Source organism: Rana temporaria, chromosome 3 (genome assembly GCF_905171775.1).
Source record: "Rana temporaria chromosome 3, aRanTem1.1, whole genome shotgun sequence".
NCBI lineage: Eukaryota > Metazoa > Chordata > Amphibia > Anura > Ranidae > Rana > Rana temporaria.
In genome coordinates, this window is record NC_053491.1 from 307184242 (window position 1) to 307201173 (window position 16932).

The 16932-nt window shown below is 47.4% G+C and overlaps 1 long non-coding RNA gene across 1 annotated transcript; it reads left to right on the forward strand.

Moving 5' to 3' along the window:
- Positions 1-506: 506 nt before the first annotated feature.
- LOC120932440 lies at positions 507-13718 on the forward strand. The gene is made up of 4 exons (XR_005747994.1): positions 507-639; positions 1348-1464; positions 13423-13494; positions 13626-13718. It is a non-coding gene; the product is annotated as an uncharacterized LOC120932440 (long non-coding RNA).
- The last annotated feature ends 3214 nt before the right edge of the window (positions 13719-16932 follow it).

The following is a 16932-nucleotide window of genomic DNA, read 5'->3' on the forward strand; positions in this document are numbered from 1 at the left end:
TTGAAGTAGATCTATGCATAAGGGTAATAATAATAATAATTATAATAATAATAATAATACATATTAATAAATAATACTAGTTTTTGTTTACATTCACAAATCCAATATCTACCTACCTCCGTTTGCAAGAATGTATCACACCAAGCTGGGGTTAGTTTGTTTAATTTTTCATTCGTTTTTGGAGTAATGTTTTGACTCCTTGGCTCTAAACATAACGCACAAAAACAAAAAAACACGTACCCATATCCATAAAGAAACCCTACTCCACAATTCACGGCTCGCAATACTCCCACACACACTGGGGCTCTCTCCTACTGTGCTCTTGCTGCAGTGCAGACTGCTGCCACCTGCCCTCAAAGAAGAAATATTACAGTTCACGTTTCTCACCACACTATGGATTTAATCCTGGTTAAGTATGTTGCCTGTGGCACCTTAAAACACGTGAGTGGCTTATCAATATTCCCCTACTCACCTTCCATCATTCCATTAATTATCTTCTGCTAATTTATATCCCTCTCTCTTTTTTTGCAGTTGCAATTTACTGACGTCATGTCTCACATGCATGCCTAACATTGGACCTGGATGTGGATGAGGAGGAAGCAAATAGAAAAACACATGAGGTTTTTTCAGCACTTCATAGTAAGTATTAAGACTCAGGCCTCGTACACACGGCCGAGGAACTCGACGTGCCAAACACGTCGAGTTCCTCGGCCAGTTCAGCCCTGAAGCCGCCGAGGACCTCGGCGGGCCGAGAGCTCCCATAGAACAACGAGGAAATAGAGAACATGTTCTCTATTTCCTCGCCGAGGTCCTCGTCGGCTTCCTCGGCCGAAAGTGTACACACGACCAGTTTCCTCGGCAGAATTCAGCCAGAAACTCGGTCGGAAGCTGAATTCTGCCGAGGAAACTGGTCGTGTGTACGGGGCCTAAGAGTAAACCCCACTTAGGATGTTATAATGATATACTTGTATGACTTTTTTTTTTAAATAAATCACATTTATTTGTCATTGTGTGTGAGTGAGTATGGGGTTAGTCTGTGTGTTTAAGGGTCAATGTGAGTATGTCTGTGTTTTTCTGTGATTAAGTGTCTGGGTCAGTCTGGCTTTGTTTACAAGGCACTTCATTTATTGGCCAGTGTGTCTGTCAGTTAAAGTGTGTGTCGTCTTTATGGGTCAGTGTGTGTCACTGTGTATATGTATATTTTAAGTGGGTGTGAGTAAGTATATTGGTGTGTGTCATGGAATGCATAATGTGCAAAAATGTTATTTTGATGTATATATGGAATACAGTTGTGTTACTTATTTTATGTTTTTTGACATCGAAATAATTTCTTCTATGCATTGTCAGTGCATCACCTCCACACTTCCCAGAGCTACAAATCTAAACTCATGGTCTATCTTGGCCCTGGTATTTTGATTCCATTCTGACCACCAGGGATCTGAATGCTGCTCAGCTCCATGCAAGGTAAGAACAGGGAGACTGGGAACTGTATTATCTTTTGGAATAGTGATTAAAATTCCATTGCAGCGAAAGCAGATATCTTCTCATTAGTTTACCGATCGGCAGGGATGGACTGGCCATTGGGACTACAGGGAGCCGATCGGGTACATTCTCTGCCTAACTCAGCTCTGCTGCATACCATTCGAAGATACAAAATTGCAAAATGCCTCCACGTGTCTTTAAAAGATGTGATAGTGGGATCCATGTTTTTCCCTAATGTCTACTTATATTGTCCTCCGCTACCTCCCTAGCCCCTCGGTCTATAATTTTTCACCCTGGCTATCTTATTCCAGTATCCACACTCCCACTGCTTTAGTATCCCCCCCCTGCTTCCTGTGTTGTTTTACTGTCCAGTGTCCACTAACAGTGGGGAAACATTAAAATATAAATGAATAGTTTAAGGTAGACTGTGTGGGCCAGATTCACATAGAAGAGCGGCGGCGTAACGTATCATAGATACGTTACACCGCCGCAATTTTTCATCGCAAGTGCCTGATTCACCAAGCACTTGCGATGCAAACCTACGCCGGCGGCCTCCGGCGCAAGGCGGGACAATTTAAATGGGCGTGTGCCATTTAAATTAGGTGCGCTCCCGCGCCGGACCTACCGCGCATGCTCCGTTTCCGAACTCCCGTCGTGCATTGCGCGCCGTGACGTCATTTTTTCGAACGTAGCGTAATTCCGTATTACTGGACGGCTTACGCAAACGACGTTATTTTTAAAATTTCAACTCGGGAACGACGGCCATACTTTTAGACAGCAATACGCTTGCTGACTAAAGTTAGGGCACCAAAAAAAAACGACTAACTTTGCGACGTGAAACTAGACTAGCGGCGACGTAGCGAACGCGAAAAAACCGTCGTCGATCGCCGTAACTCCTAATTTGCATACCCGACGCTGGTTCACGACGCAAACTCCCCCCAGCGGCGGCCGCGGTATTGCATCTTAAGATCCGACAGTGTAAAACAATTACAGCTGTCGGATCTTATGGCTATCTATAGCATAGATAGAACAACAGATACAACGGCGAATCAGCAGATACGCCGTCGTATCTACTCTGTGAATCTGGCCCTTAGAGTTTGAAGTTCGGAATAAAATACTATTGTGTGTGGGAAATGAATACATCATAATTTAGCAGATAATGTGATGATGTATATAAATAAATAAATAATAATAATAATATTAGACCAAAAATAGCTTTATATTCACAAAAAAAAAAAAAAGAAATTACAAACACACATGCTGGGTAGGTGTAACTTGGCAGCATAAGAAAACGTTTCTACCAAAATCAAGGAACAGTAAAAAGATTGATTCTGCATAATAATTTGCGATGAGATGGGCAGAGGAAGGTCTAGCCTTCATTTTTCAAAACGTCTTTGTTGGTTATATGTTCATCGTAGCTCCCAGGCATTGGAGCAATGTGTCTGGAAATATCTTCAAGTAAACAAATATACTCGGTCCAATGCCTAATTGTGTTGTTGGCTTGCCCGGGCCAAATTATTTCAAAACTCTCAGTTTGCTGCCTGCTCAACTGATGGGTAAGCCGGGTAAGCCTTTTGACCTTTCGTTGTAGTTTTCGGTTGTCACACCTTAATTCTATAAGCTCCCTCAGAATGATCTCCTGCACAGTTGGGAAAGGCGGTACAGCAGTAGGTGGCATCAGGGCATGGGGTGGCTGAATGAATGAACCTTGTCCTCTGTGCTCCTCTGGGCCGGGGGAGAAATCAGGAGTCTGGGGAATGATAGGGGTAATCTCTGGCATACTTGCCAACTGTCCCGTTTTTAAAGGGACAGTCCGTTATTTGGGACCTAGTCCCGGCTAATTTAGCCTGCGGGACTTGTCCCGGCTAGTGGGGAAGGCAGGTGCGGTAGTCGTTACGCTGCGCAGTCCTGTGGACGGAGAGGAGGCGCTGTGAGCTTGTCACAACCTCGAGCATCCAGTCAGTGGGTGGATCCATGTGCTCCCCCTCCCCCGGCTCCTCCCAGGTTCCCCTTCTGCGGATCTCCATGTGCTGTGCAGAGCGCGGATAATGACTGCCGCCGCCGCCGCTGACCTTCTCTCCTCCTGGATGGACCGGACTGCCGTCACAGACCTGTCACTGCCAGAACATCGATCATCAGAGAGGTACTCACTGTGATGACAGTCCGCGGCGCTGCCCGACATCCTGTGACGTCACTGCCTGATCGAGGGTGCCCCGAACATCCCTGCTGACCTCACACAGACCTCTGTCATCATCATGCTCTCGTCATCCCTGTTCCTGGCATTCCACCATCCCACCTCCAAGGCTGTCATACATTTTATCACCTCCCTGTCACTTCCTACCGCCCACCCACCCCTGTCATCTCCATCCTCCTTGTCTCCTCCCTGCCACCCACCCTGTCATCACCATCCTCCCTGTCTCCTCCTGCCACCCACCCCTGTCATCTCCATCCTCCCTGTCACCTCCCTGCCACCCACCCCTGTCATCTCCATCCTCCTTGTCTCCTCCCTGCCACCCACCCCTGTCATCTCCATCCTCCCTGTCACCTCCCTGCCACCCCTGTCATCTCCATCCTCCTTGTCTCCTCCCTGCCACCCACCCTGTCATCTCCATCCTCCTTGTCTCCTCCTGCCACCCACCCTGTCATCTCCATCCTCCTGTCATCTCCATCCTCCCTGTCACCTCCATCCTCCCTGTCACCTCCATCCTCCCTACCACCCACCCTGTCATCTCCATCCTCCCTACACCACCCCTGTCACCTCCATCCTCCCTGTCACCTCCATCCTCCCTACCACCACCTGTCATCTCCATCCTCCCTACCACCCACCCTGTCACCTCCATCCTCCCTACCACCCACCCCTGTCATCTCCATCCTCCCTGTCACCTCCATCCTCCCTACCACTTCCATCCTCCCTACCCTGTCATCTCCATCCTCCTGTCACCTCCATCCTCCCTACCACCACCCTGTCACCTCCATCCTCCCTACACTTCCATCCCTACCACCCACTGTCACCTCCATCTCTACCACCCACCCTGATCTCCATCCTCCCACCACCCTGTCACCTCCATCCTCTGTCACTCCATCTCCTACCCCACTGTCATCTCCATCCTCCCTACCACCCACCACCTGTCACTCCATCCTCCCTGTCACCATCCTCCCTACCACCCCCTGTCATCTCCATCCTCCCTACCACCCACCCCTGTCACCTCCATCCTCCCTACCACCCACCCCTGTCATCTCCTCCCTGTCACCTCCATCCTTACCACCCACCCTGTCATCTCCTCCTCCCTGTCACCTCCATCCTCCCTACCACCCACCCTGTCATCTCCATCCTCCCTGTCACCTCCATCCTCCCTACCACCCACCCCTGTCATCTCCATCCTCCTGTCATCTCCATCCTATACCCACCCCTGTCTCCATCCTCATCATCCTCCCTACCACCCACCCTGTCATCTCCATCCTCACTGTCACCTCCATCCTCTACTACCCACCCCTGTCACCTCCATCCTCCCTACCACTTCCATCCTCCCTACCACCCACCCTGTCACCTCCATCCTCCCTGTCACCTCATCCTCCCTACCACCACCCCTGTCACCTCCATCCTCCCTACCACTTCCATCCTCCCTACCACCCACCCTGTCACCTCCATCCTCCCTACCACCCACCCTGACCTCCATCTCCCACCCACTCTCTCCACTACCACCCCTGTCACCTCCATCCTCCCTAACACCCACCCCGTCATCTCCATCCTCCCTACCACCCCCTGTCACCTCCATCCTCCCTACCACCCACCCCTGTCACCTCCATCCTCCCTACCACCCACCCCTGTCATCTCCATCCTCCCTACCACCCACCCTGTCACCTCCATCCTCCCTACCACCCACCCCTGTCACCTCCATCCTCCCTACCACCTCCATCCTCCCTACCACCCACCCTGTCATCTCCATCCTCCCTTCCATCTTCCCTGTCATCTCCATCCTCCCTACCACCCACCCCTGTCACCTCCATCCTCCCTACCACCCACCCCTGTCACCTCCATCCTCCCTACCACCCACCCCTGTCATCTCCATCCTCCCTACCACCCACCCCTGTCACCTCCATCCTCCCTACCACCTCCATCCTCCCTACCACCCACCCTGTCATCTCCATCCTCCCTGTCACCTCCCTCCTCCCTACCACCTCCATCCTCCCTACCCCCCACCCCTGTCACCTCCATCCTCCCTACCACCTCCCTCCTCCCTACCACCCACCCCTGTCACCTCCATCCTCTACCACCTCCATCTCCTACACCCACCCTGTCACCTCCATCCTCCTACCACCACCCTGATCTCCATCCTCCCTGTCACCTCCCTTCCACCCACCCTGTCATCTCCATCCTCCCTGTCACCTCCCTACCACACCCTGTCATCTCCATCCTCCTGTCACCTCCCTACCACCACCCTCTCATCTCCATCCTCCCTGTCACCTCCCTACCACCCTCCCCTTTCATCTCCATCCTCCCTGTCGCCCTCCTACCACCCACCCCTGTCATCTCCATCCTCCCTGTCACCTCCTACCACCATACCTGTCATCTCCATCCTCCCTGTCACCTTCCTAACACCCATTCCTGTTTCAATTTCCTGTAATTTCTCTTTATTGAGTAGACCCTATAATCTGATAATTAGGCGAAGATTATGCGGAGTGGGTGGAGTTTCAGGGAAGTGAGTGTGGTAATTAATTAATAGCTGTGCTGCAAAGTGTCCCTGGAATTTTTTTTCAAATGTTGGCAACTATGCTCTGGCTGAATCTCCAGCCTCTCCAAAAGAAGAACAGGAGAGTGCGGGCTGCACTGTACTCTCCTCTCAGGGTGATATTGCTGATCTGAAATAGATAAGATAGGCAAAGTTTGATGAATGATGAAAGCGTTCATAGTAATGAATTTATTCAGATTAGACTTTTATGTAGTAGTAATAATGAATAATGGAGCAAATGAAAGATTGAGTTGGGGAGGGGGGATAAGTTGTATTAATGATTGAGAGAAAACCAAAAATCAATTTAAACTTATTTAGGTAAATCTACACATTGCATTTTATCCTAAAGTTAAAAAAATTTAAAAGCTTATTTAATAAAATAACCTTTATAGAAGTAAATAAATACAATATAAAAATTGCAGAAACAGAAAATGCCTTAAACAGAAATTCTTTTTTCTTTATTAGATAACATATTTATCAGCATATGACAGCACATTTAACTCCTGAAAAGCTTTCTGTTAAAGACGGAAGAAAGAGTGAAGATAATGTTGAAGATAAAGTTCTTAAAGGGTCCAGTAAGTTGCAGGTAAAAAGGGCATATGTATTCTAAATTTATTATCGTAGTACTTTTGATATCCTACTGCAAAAACCTTTGTAGCGCTTTTAACCCACTAAAAGATAAAAAAATACCTGTAAAGCAAAGGCATAATGAGCTAGTATGCACAGCATACTAGCTCATTATGAGCTAATAACCTTGTAAGTAATTTAGTGTGCCGTGCTAGGTTTGCAGGGCGAATATCTTCTAAACCATACAGGTTATAGAGATATTATGTATTGATATTATAGGCTTAACGGTAGTTTAAAAAAAAAGCGCAAAAGAGCTGTTGAACACCTTTCAATAAGGGCTACTAAATTCAAAATCATTAAAAGAACCAAAGGCAGAAAAAAAATTTCAACACGGTGGAGTTCAGCAAAAAATCTTTGATAGAAATGAATCTCTGACATCACAGCCACTCTCATTTATTTCCACAGTTTGCGCAGTCCTTGATATATCAATCCCCTTCAAATCACAGTGTCCCTTTCACAGTCACGTTCTAAAGGTATGAGGTGTCATTTTTGTACGAATTTTTAAATTGAACTTTTAGGTGTATTACATGAAAATGCCTATGTGTAAATAGGGTACATGATGATGATGATAATGGAGTTAGTGCTGTGTCCTGTTTCTTCCCAGATCATGCACTTACCCTGAGGAGGAGCAATGGTCCTGCCAGAAGCCGATGCTGGAGGGTCTTGAATGCAGCTTTCTGTTAAAGACGGAAGAAAGAGTGAAGATAATGTTGAAGATAAAGTTCTTAAAGGGTCCCAGTAAGTTGCAGGTAAAAAGGGCATATGTATTCTAAATTTATTATCGTAGTACTTTTGATATCCTACTGCAAAACCTTTGTAGCGCTTTTATACCCACTAAAAGATAAAAAAATACCTGTAAAGCAAAGGCATAATGAGCTAGTATGCACAGCATACTAGCTCATTATGAGCTAATAACCTTGTAAGTAATTTAGTGTGCCGTGCTAGGTTTGCAGGGCGAATATCTTCTAAACCATACAGGTTATAGAGATATTATGTATAGATATTATAGGCTTAACGGTAGTTTAAAAAAAAGCGCAAAAGAGCTGTTGAACACCTTTCAATAAGGGCTACTAAATTCAAAACCTTTAAAAGAACCAAAGGCAGAAAAAAAATTTCAACACGGTGGAGTTCAGCAAAAATCTTTGTGATAGAAAACAGAAAATTGTATACTCACCTTTCCGTAATTTTCCTTTCCTGACGCATCTTCATGGCAGCACACACTGGGTTGTGACTCCGCCCCCACAACCTGACAGGATTGGTTAGCTATAAATTTGAAGGGGAGACGCCCGCATCATTCTCTGTATATATCATCATAAAACAATAGGGCGGGCATCTGTGTGCTGCCATGAAGATGCGTCAGGAAAGGAAAATTACGGAAAGGTGAGTATACAATTTTCCGTTTTCCTGACGCATTCATGGCAGCACACACTGGGAAATAACTCGCCAGTCGGGAGGGTGCAAGAAAACAGTAATATTTATTCTCTATAGCGCTGAGGAATTGGCTCTAAGAACAGATCTGCCAAAGTCGACGGTAGCCAGGAGAGCAGAATCCACTCTGTAGTGAGAAATTAAGATGTGTTGGGAAGACCAAGTTGCTGCTCTGCCTATGGTTTCCGGTGAAATCCCGCAAAATGCTGCCCAAGAAGTGGCCACTGCCCCTGTCAAATGAGCCCTAATGCTATTTAGGAGTCGTAAGTTGCTGGATGGAATAGGTCTCCGCGATAGCACTAACAACCAAGAGGTAATGGTACGGGAGGTAGCTGGCTGACCTCGTCTGCTCCCGTGTGTGGGATAATTAAGACCTAATCCGATCTTCCTGAGATGTAGCTGTGAAGTAACTGGAGATGGTAGGTTTTGACATCCTAGGCATGGGACTCGCCCCTCTCATTAGTAAAGATGGAAAGGACGATGTCCTGGTTATAATTAAAGGAGGGGAAGTTACCCTTGGATAAAAATGGTCTGAGGGCTCAGAACCACCTCTGTCAGGGGAGAACACTAAATAGGGGTTCCGTAGCCATAAGTGCTTGTATCTCCGACTGTCCTCTTTGCTGAGGTGATCGAATACGGGAAGCCATCTTCAGAGCTAGGTTCCACGGTGAGACTAAGTTGAATGGAGAAAAGGGTGGATTGGACAGGGCCTCGAGTACACACAGAGATCCCCTGTTGGAAAGGCTGGCCTCCTAGGTGGTCTGATCTTACGCAGGCCCTGAGGAACAGAGGTGACGGATGATGAAGAGCCCATCTAGTACCCGTCATGGCTGAAAGGGCGGGATACTTGCACCTTCAGGGTACCCAGGCCCGGGGACATGTTAAGCCCTGACTGAAGAAATTCAAGAATTTGAGATGGGTCTTCCAATCTCCTTTGCTGCGACGACCACGACCCTCTCCAGATCCTAGTATAGGTGACATCAGTGGAGCTCCTTAGAGCTTGTAATAAGGTTGATATTACTCCTGAGAGTATCCTAGGTTCCCCTAACCTAGCCCTCTCAACTCCAAGCTGGGCAAATGCAGCTTCTCTGGGCTGGATGGAAGAATTGCCTCTGATGTATGAGATCCAGGTTACTGGAAGATGTATTGGAGGCCGCGTACCTGGTTGTAGCAGGGTCGTAAACCATGGCCTCCTCGGTCGGAACGGTATTAGTACAATAACCGTGGCTGAGGACCTCTGAAGTCGGGACAGGAATCTTGTAATCCGAGAAGTTGGAAAGAAAAATTGTACCCCAGCTCGAAGCTCCATGGAAGAGCTAGGCAGTTTGTCCTTCGGCTGATGGAAAGTGGGCTCTGGACAGGAACCTCTGACACTTGGAGTTCTTTGGCGTGGTCGCTAGGTCGACTTCTGGTATTCCACAAGTTTTCGTAAGAATGGAGAATACCTGTTGGTTCAGGGACCATTCGTTGTTTGAAAGTGTCTCTCGGCTTAGGTAGTTGGCCAACGAATTCTGTGTTGCCGGGGACGTACACTGCCCATAGATCTACAGGTGCACTTGTGCCCTTTCCAATATGGGCAAACTTCCTCTTGAAGCGTGCGACTCCTGATGCCCCCCTGTATCTGGATACATGACACCTCTACTTGTTGTCCATCCTGATCAGGACACTCTTCCCCTCTAGAAGAGGCGCAACGGCCAGGAGAGCCTGAAAGGCTGCTCTGAGCTCTAAAATATTTGACACTATGCCCTGAGCCCGAAAGTGCCACTGTCCTTGGGCTACTTGGTCTAGATAGTGTGGACCCCATCCCCCCTGGCTGGCGTCCGATGTTTACTACTTCTGGACTTGGGGGAACTATTGGAATGGACTCCCTGAGGTTGGACGGGTGTGTCCACCACCATACTAATTGCTTTACCAGTTCGGGATGTGAATGGTTTGGAGTATTGACGTTCCATTCCACTGCCTGAGAAAGGAGTTCTGTAAGACTTGCATGTGTCACAGGGGCCACTGTATCAAAGGTATGGATGCTGACATGGACCCCCCGTGGTACTGAGGCAGGCTCTGACAGTAGACGTCTGGATGATAGCAGATTCTGTACCTTCTGGAGTAAGGGCTTCAGCCTCTCTTGAGGGAGTTGCACCCGGTACAACCTGGTATATTATTCTGCCCCTAGGAACACCCTGACTTGCTGAATGCTCTGGGTGCTGACGCGATGCCGAATGGGGGGCACCAAAATTGGAAATGAGATTGATAGATGAGAACCGAAGGGACCTCTGGAAGGCGGGATGATCGGGACGTGAAGGTAAACGTCCGAAAAATCTAGGAGATAGCATCCAGTCTCCCACTTCCACTGTCAACAAAATGGACTGAAGGCTTTTCCAATCTGAGGGCCTCTATTTTGATCGTCTGTTGAACCTCTTTAGGTCCAGGACTGGACGTAGATCCCCTGTTTTTTTTTTTGTACCAGAAATAAAGGGAATAACCTTTCTGGTGTGGAGGTACTTGGTAGGCTGGAATGTGTTCCCTGGCAATGTGCCCATGAATTTCCAATTGTGACCGGTCTTGATAGAGGATAGTGTCCATGAATCTGTTATACGAGTTGCCCATATCTGAGCGAATCTCTTGAGTCTGGTGCCCACCTGAGCTGGGTGGGCAGACGGAACCTCAAAAAGGACTTCTGCTGTTCCCCGGCTGTGATAGCCTTGGCTTACTGTAAATACATGAAGGAGGGTCGAGTCTTCCAGTCCCTCCTAAATTTCCTGCCGGGACGGTAGGATCTAGCATCCCTGTACTTGACAGGAAGATCGCGTCTGTAAGCGGGGCCCTTCTGGGGCTCTGGTCTCCTATCGGAGGGAATCAGCCCGGATTTTCCCCCGGTAACCTTGGAGATGGCCAAGTCCATCTTTGTGCCAAATACACTTGAGCCGCCATATGGAGTTTTGCACCAGTAGATTTTGATGCTGTCTCGCTATCCAGGGTCTCAGCCATAAGGCTCTTCCCAGTCATGAAGTCGCCCCCCTCAGGAGCCGTAAGCCAACTTAATTTCCCTGCAGGGAGGAGAATATCTTCCCCTGGTCGGCTCCTTCTAGAATGGAATTCTCAACATTAGCCGCCCATGCGCGATAGTTTTAGCTACTGCCGCCGTGGTGATAGCCGGCCTACTAGCGTCTCCTGTCGTGGAGCAGGCTTCCTTCAGTTCTATATTGATTTCACGATCAAGAACGTCCCGGATGGTAACTGCATCTTCAATCGGTAGAGAAACGTCTCTAGCGAGTCGCATTAAAGATGAATCGACTGTAGTTGCATTGATCAAAGAATTGATCCTAGACTCCCACAAGGGGTACAATCTGCAAACTTGTTGCTCATACTGGGCCGCTTATGCGATCTCCCCCACTCATCCTTTATGAGGTTTTCCAGCTCTTTGATGAAGGGAAATGATTCAGGACCCCCTTTTCAGCACCAGGAAATATTTCTGAACCTTCAGAGGTTCTGCCATAACCCCTTCCCAGCCGATCGCTTCCTCGACTGAATGGGCAAATGGTTCAACTAAAGAAGAGACAGTCCGACGCCTGCTCACACTCCTCATTCTTAGAGAGGGTTTTTGCAGCCTGGCGTAACGGCCGGGTGCTGGGCGATGTGCTTGGGAAGGATCGCCCACAATTGATCCCTGTGCGATTCTCCTAGGAGCTCAGTATATACTCTGGCCTCCGAATCCTTGGTTACTTCAATGAAGCACGAGCGGCAGGCCAATTCCCCTGGCAAGGCTGGCGCCCCGCATATTTGGCAAACATTTGCTGTGGTGCGGGTAAGATAGCTCCATCTGGATGAAGGTAATCGTCTGCGGTGGGACCGACTATGACAGGAGTGGCTGTGACGCGAGCGGCTATGCCTTGATTGAAGAAAGCAAGAGGGTAACCTTGAGTGACTTCTTGCGCCTTCTGCCGGAAGCATGGCTAGAATCTCCCTCTGTGCCGCAAACTTGCGTCTTTTGACCCGATAGGGCTACCAAAACTGTAGCGTCAGTGGCCAAGCTCTCTTTTTTGTCGCTTCTCTACTTACCACCTTCTGGATGGCCTCTATACCTGGTCAGCTGATGGTGGTCTGCGAGGGCAGTGGCCCCCATGAGGATAGCAGGGAGACAGCCCGGAAAGGTGGGAAAAAAGAGAGAAGGGAAAACATTACAATATGTCCCCCCCCCCCAACATTTCTATTTATTAAATATAATGATTTATATACATATATCTATCCTTATTTTATTTTTTGGATTATATTAATTGTTTAATTATGGATATACTTTCTCCTATAATATGTTATAAATTAATATATAAATGTATTATATCTTCTATCCTATTTGTTCCTATGTCTTTTTTTTTTTTTTTGTGTAATCAATTGGCCAGGCTGAACTGGGACGAGCCTGCACACACCTGGTGCAATCTTCACTCTGAGTAGAGCAGAGCAGCAGGACTGCAGCCAGAACTACAGAGCAATAGGACTGTTTCCTTTTTTTTTTTTTTTTAAACGGCGCCGCTATTTGGAAGAGGGCAGAGGAGACCGGCGGCATCATCACTGAGCTGCGTGCATGCGCAGAGCGCTGAGGGGTACGCGGCGGTGACCCCGAGAGTATGGGGTGTCAGAGGAACCACAGGGCTCAGCAGAGCTGAGAAAAAAAAAAAAACAACAGGCAGGCAAAGGTACAAAACAGACTAACCTTAGGTGGCAAATGTAATGATACAAATACCTTTGTGGAAGCACACACTGCACTGGAAGGAAAGACAGAGCGAAAGTGGGGGCCACTGCGAGATTTGAAGCTTCTTTAAAGCTTGCTACAGATGCCAGTATAATTCCAGAGCCCCTGAGACCACCAGAACGGGGGTTCCCACCATAAAGCTCATTTAGAGACTGTACAGGAGGGACTTCCAAACAGGAGAGGCTGAACCTGCTGGGGCGATCTGCGGTAAGAGGCATGCTACTTGCTTGTTCGTCCAATCTGTCAGGTGAGGATAAAAAAAGAGAATGGTGCGGGGCGTCTCCCCTTCAAATTTATAGCTAACCAATCCTGTCAGGTTGTGGGGGCGGAGTCACAACCCAGTGTGTGCTGCCATGAATGCGTCAGGAAATGAATCTCTGACATCACAGCCACTCTCATTTATTTCCACAGTTTGCGCAGTCCTCCTTGATATATCAATCCCCCTTCAAATCACAGTGTCCCTTTCACAGTCACGTTCTAAAGGTATGAGGTGTCATTTTTGTACGAATTTTTAAATTGAACTTTTAGGTGTATTACATGAAAATGCCTATGTGTAAATAGGGTACATGATGATGATGATAATGGAGTTAGTGCTGTGTCCTGTTTCTTCCCAGATCATGCACTTACCCTGAGGAGGAGCAATGGTCCTGCCAGAAGCCGATGCTGGAGGGTCTTGAATGCAGCTTTCTGTTAAAGACGGAAGAAAGAGTGAAGATAATGTTGAAGATAAAGTTCTTAAGGGTCCCAGTAAGTTGCAGGTAAAAAGGGCATATGTATTCTAAATTTATTATCGTAGTACTTTTGATATCCTACTGCAAAAACCTTTGTAGCGCTTTTATACCCACTAAAAGATAAAAAAATACCTGTAAAGCAAAGGCATAATGAGCTAGTATGCACAGCATACTAGCTCATTATGAGCTAATAACCTTGTAAGTTATTTAGTGTGCCGTGCTAGGTTTGCAGGGCGAATATCTTCTAAACCATACAGGTTATAGAGATATTATGTATAGATATTATATGCTTAACGGTAGTTTAAAAAAAAAGCGCAAAAGAGCTGTTGAACACCTTTCAATAATGGCTACTAAATTCAAAATCATTAAAAGAACCAAAGGCAGAAAAAAAATTTCAACACGGTGGAGTTCAGCAAAAAATCTTTGTGATAGGAATGAATCTCTGACATCACAGCCACTCTCATTTATTTCCACAGTTTGCGCAGTCCTCCTTGATATATCAATCCCCCTTCAAATCACAGTGTCCCTTTCACAGTCACGTTCTAAAGGTATGAGGTGTCATTTTTGGACGAATTTTTAAATTGAACTTTTAGGTGTATTACATGCAAATGCCTATGTGTAAATAGGGTACATGATGATGATGATAATGGAGTTAGTGCTGTGTCCTGTTTCTACCCAGATCATGCACTTACCCTGAGGAGGAGCAATGGTCCTGCCAGAAGCCGATGCTGGAGGGTCTTGAATGCAGCTTTCTGTTAAAGACGGAAGAAAGAGTGAAGAGTCAAGGTAATGTTCATGAAAAAGTCAACAGCTGTATTTACAATTTTTGCCTGAGATATGTCGTATACAGTGGCGGAACTACCGCCATAGCGACCCACGCGGGCGCTATGGGGCCCGCAGCCGAGAGGGGCCCGGTGAGGATCTGTGTTGCTAACCGTCCGATTTTTTTTTTTTTTTTCTACGAACAGTCCGGTACAGGGGCGGACTGATCAGTCGGGCAGAAACCGAGGACCCCAGAGTCAGGGGGGCCCCATGAGCTGCTCAGTCTGCCCCTGGATGTGCCCCCAGTTTATTATGCAAAATTAGGAACGTTTGTGCACCGCAGAGGTAGTGAGTGATGTCAACCCTGCCTGCAGATGATGAGGCTGTATGAGAGGACTAGGTGCTGGCCAGGATTACAGAGCGATCATGGAGCCATGAGGATTATTGCAATGACAGGCGCTCTGGCCACCTATCCTCCTAGGGAATTCAGCAGAGGGGCGGGGCCACAGTATACATCCATGCCGCGGGGGAAAGCCAGTGAGAGAGCTGGAGGCTGGAGAGGGAAGACACAGTGGAGTCTTGTGTGTGGCAGCAGGTCAGTGTGTAATCACAGCATGTCTGTGATCATCAGCCAGGCTAAGTGTTCCTTCTTCCCCAGTGCCCATCTACCAGGAGCTATTCCCTGACACACGGATATCTGTACACTGAGTGTCCAAGTGTACAGATATATCAGTGTTGTATACAAGGAATAGCTCTCAATATACAGATATCAGTGTCAGGGAAAACACTCAGTGTATAGAAGTCAGTGTAACACATAAGGAATAGCACCAAGTGCTATTCCCTATGTATAACTGACATCTATACACTGAGTGTTTTCCCTGACACTGATATCTGTATATTGAGAGCTATTCCTTGTATACAACACCGATATATCTGTACACTTCGACAAAAAGAACCATCAGTGGGAAGAATGTCCCTTACATTAGTGGTCAGCAGAAAGAATGTTCCCTACATTGGTGGTCCCCAGAAAGAATGTTTCTTACATTGGTGGTCTGTGCGAATAATGTTCCCTACATTGGTGGTCCCCAGAAAGAATGTTCCTTGCATTGGTGGTCCCCAGAAATAATGTTCCTTGCATTGGTGGTCACCAGAAAAAATTGTCCCTTGCATTGGTGGTCTGTGCGAATAATGTTCCTTACATTGGTGGTCAGCAGAAAGAATGCTCCTTACATTGGTGGTCTGTGCGAATAATGTTCCTTACGTTGGTGGTCACCAGAAAGAATGTTCCTTGCATTGGTGGTCACCAGAAAAAATTGTCCCTTGCATTGGTGGTCTGTGCGAATAATGTTCCTTACATTGGTGGTCAGCAGAAAGAATGCTCCTTACATTGGTGGTCTGTGCGAATAATGTTCCTTACGTTGGTGGTCACCAGAAAGAATGTTCCTTGCATTGGTGGTCACCAGAAAGAATATTCCTTGCATTGGTTGTCAGCAGAAATAATGTTCCTTGCATTGGTGGTCACCAGAAAGAATGTTCCTTGCATTGGTGATCACCAGAAAAAATTGTCCCTTGCATTGGTGGTCTGTGCGAATAATGTTCCTTACATAGGTGGTCAGCAGAAAGAATGCTCCTTACATTGGTGGTCTGTGCGAATAATGTTCCTTGCATTGGTGGTCACCAGAAGAATGTTCCTGCAGACCCTGATGTAAGTGGGAACTTTGATGTAAAGGGAATGCAGTGGACTCTGATATAAGGTGGTCTCTGGTCACCAGCGCCCCTCCCCCCACATCAGAGTTCCCCCTTAGATCATGATCTGCAGCGTTCCCCTTTACATAAGAGTTCCCTTTTACTGTAAGGGGGAATCCTGCAGACTCTGATGTAAGGGGGGAACCCAGCGCTGGTAGGGTTATAGTGACCTGACCTTCATGTAAATGGAGAAATATGTTTTTTGACTTTTGTTTAATTTAAACACATTGCTAATAGTACTAGCTACATGTTTATAGTTCAAAAATTTTACTTGCACTGTTTAGCACTGAAAACAGTAATTTTAGGTAGTTTTTTGAAGTGCCAGTAAAAAATTGGTGTCGTTCGTAAATTTTGGCATCCTTGCCAGTAAATTTCACTTCAGGGGGTTGGCAACACTGGTGAGGATGAAGAATGTAAGCCGGCTCCCAGCCCGGCAAAACCCGGCCATGTCCCGAGCAGAGGCGTCGTTAGGCCTGGAGCCCCGAATGTGCCCCCGAAAAGCCCCGAGTCTCAAAAAGGGCACCATACACTATTTAGCCCCGAACGCCGGCGACCAGGAAGCGATCTGATCTGCCGAGTCACAGGTCCCGCCTTCTGGAGCCTGCAGAACATATGATGTCCATCATACGCGTCGCCGGCTCCAGAAGGCGGGAGTTTCCAATCCCCCAGCCGCCGCCACATC